We start from the raw sequence: 3312 nt of genomic DNA on the forward strand, positions 1-3312 counted from the left end.
GGTGCATTAGTTAAACCAAAAGGCATGACTGTGAACTCAAAATGTCCATATCTCGTACTAAAAGCAGTCTTGGGTATATCCTCCTTCTTAATCTTTAACTGGTAATACCCTTGCCTCAAGTCCAGCTTAGAGAAAACTACTGACCCTTGCAGTTGGTCGAACAAACTATCTATCAACGGTAGAGGGTATTTATTCTTAATTGTAATCTCATTTAACCCTCGGTAATCGATACATAACCTCAAGCTTCCGTCCTTTTTCTTAACAAATAGAACGGGTGCTCCCCACGGTGAATCACTTTCCTTCACAAAACCTTTCTCCAAGAGATCTTGCAGTTGAATTTTCAACTCCTTTAGCTCTGCAGGAGCCATTCGGTACGGAGTTTTAGAAATTGGAGCCGTTCCAGGCACCAAGTCGATCTTAAATTCCACTTCTCTTTCCGGCAGTAGAGTCTTTAGCTCTTCGGGAAAAACATCCGGAAATTCTCGTACCACTAGTACATCTTCTAACTTCACTTGATCACTGGGAGCATTAATCAAGAAGGCTAAGAAACCTTGAGCTCCTTTTGACAACATTTTCCTCGCCCGTATCCCTGAGATCATAGCAGATGATGCTAACCTACTCTTAACATCTAACCGCAGGGTTGCTTCTCCAGGTATACAAAATTCTACCACTTTCGCTTGGCAATCAAGCTTAGCATGATACTGGCCTAGGAAATCCATTCCTATGATAACATCGTACCCTTTTATGTCCAGACTGATTAGATCCACTAGCATTTTACGCTCTCCAATCCAGAATTCACAATTCTTATAGGCTAAGCTAGAGATTATCTTCTTATTACCAATTGGTGTCCTAACTTCAAGATCGAAGGGTAATCTGACAGGTTTCACATCTATTCCAGACATAAAAGATGGATTTACGAATGAATGAGTTGCACCAAGGTCAATTAACACTTTAGCTAATCGATGAAAAATGGGGAGAGTACCTTCCACGACTTCCGAGGAATCAGGTACATGTTGATCATCTATAGCATACACTCTGGCAGGAACTGTCGGCCGGCTCCCTCCAGAAGTGTTGGGTCTAGCGTTCGGAGTAGTCCCTTCCTGCACTTTTGGACATCCAGAAATTTGGTGCTCGCTACTTCCGCATCTCAAACACTTCCCTTGCTTCTTCCAGCAACCATCTATAGTATGGCCAGGTTTCTTACAATATACACAAGTCACTTGGGGAATTATTGCTCGGCCTCCTTGCGAGTTATTCCTAGGTTGTCCTCTTCCCATCGGTCCTACTCTAGCTCCATTATTTCGTCCCCCAGCATTCCTTGCCCCGGTTCCTCTTGCTTGAGCACCTCGCGGTGCTCCAGGACTATTCACTCCACTAGTTCCTCGGCCCACTTTGGCCGGTGGAGCATTTCCATACGTCGGCTCCCGACTACTGCTAGGAGCAAATCTTTTCTTGGCCTGAAAAGATTTCACTTGAGCTCTAGCTACTTCAACTCTCTGGGCTCTCTCGACGGCATCTGCAAAAGTATCTATCCTCACGGCAGCTAAACTTTCCTGTATTTCTACATTCAGTCCCTGCACAAACCTTCTGACACGCCTTTGCTCCGTGGTTACCAATTCGGGAGCAAATCGGGATAGCTTTGTGAACTGGACTTCATATTCGGCGACACTCATCCCCCCTTGCTTACATTTTATGAAGTCATCCTCTCTCTTTTCTTGGATGAGAGGTGGAAGAAATTTGGCATTGAACTCCCTTGTGAAGTTTGCCCAAGTCCTTGGAGTATGGTTCATGTCCCAGGTAACCCTCACCAGGTTCCACCAGGAGCGAGCAGCTCCCTCAAACTGGAATGCGGCGAAAGTCACCTGTCGCTCTTCCGTGTAGTTTAAAGCTGCGAAGATGTCGGAGATTCTCTCCCACCATCCCTCAGCTATCTCAGGTTCGGGTCCTCCATAGAACTTAGGAGGTCCAAACTTCAGAAACCTCTCCAGTGCCCGATCGTCGGAATCAGGTGGGCCTCCTGGGTGATGCACTGGTCCAGCGGCTTGGTGTTCAGTCAAGCGCTCTAGGACATCAGTGATACGGTTAATAGCGGTGGCCACTCCGTCTCCGGCCCCGCCCTCTTGCCCTTGGTCTCGATTGACCTCGGGTTCCCTGTCACCACCCGCTTCCGGGTGTTGTCTAGTGGGTCTCCCACGGCTCCTTCCTACTACTTGGCGATCCATTGCCTAATTATGCCTATTACTGAAGGGTAAGACAATTAGGCAAAAAGTTTATTTATATTTCATTATTAATATTCTTTATGTGATTAAAATCAACATGGAAATAGAGGAAAAGGAAATGAAACACTTATCATATATTTCCGCGGAACAGTCATACAATTAACAAGTTGGGACATTTCCAAAAATAAGGCACATAAGTTAGCAAAAATACATACAGATAATTCCTTAAACAAAAAATTAGGGATATGGTGCCTCGGAAGTAAGTCATTCACCTAGACAAAATTTGATGACTTAACTAAGGTCTCTTTCTTGATCCTACATATCTAATACTATCAAGTCAACCTAACCTAACCCTCAGCAGGGCTATCAGGAGCGACGTCCTCAGCCGGATCCTCCTCTGGGCCTGCCTGCTCGTTGCCCTGAAGGTAACTAGTGGCCTCGTCCACTAGCATAGCGGCATCAGCCCTGATGCCAGCACTCCTATCACGGATCCCCTCAGCTAGTCGGGTCACCCTAGACCTCTGTCGCTCTATCTCCAAACAAGCAGCCTCCTGCATATTATGCTCAGCAGTTAGCCTAATCTCCAAATCGGCTATGCGGTCGAACTGGGTATCCACCATGATACTCAGCTCCTCCACATCCTGGGTCAAGGTGTGGTTAGCGTCCCACAAGTGGCGGCGCTCATCATCATGGGATAACACCAAGGCGTTGGGATACGCGTACGTGGCTCTACACTGGCATCTAGGGTGCCTATCAGCAGGTGAGTATCGAACTTGGTCTCCTCCACCTCGAGGCCTATAGGAAATGGATCTCAGCGGCTCTACATGTCCATTAGCCGCGCTACTACCATTAACATGTCCATTACCATTCTCCATACCTGCAAAATAATCAATACTTAAAGGTTAGAACTTAATTAGCTAACTGAATCAGATATCACTTAAGGTATATCTAATGGTCTCAATTCTTATTCCTAGAGAGGATTAGGGTCTCTAACATATCTAATATATCTTTCAAATAACTTTTCTAACCTAGGCTCTGATACCACCTGTGGCGACCCCACTTCCCCCTAAGGCGAACCAAAGGGTTGGCGGCC

Source organism: Coffea eugenioides, chromosome 2, assembly GCF_003713205.1.
Source record: "Coffea eugenioides isolate CCC68of chromosome 2, Ceug_1.0, whole genome shotgun sequence".
Lineage (NCBI taxonomy): Eukaryota > Viridiplantae > Streptophyta > Magnoliopsida > Gentianales > Rubiaceae > Coffea > Coffea eugenioides.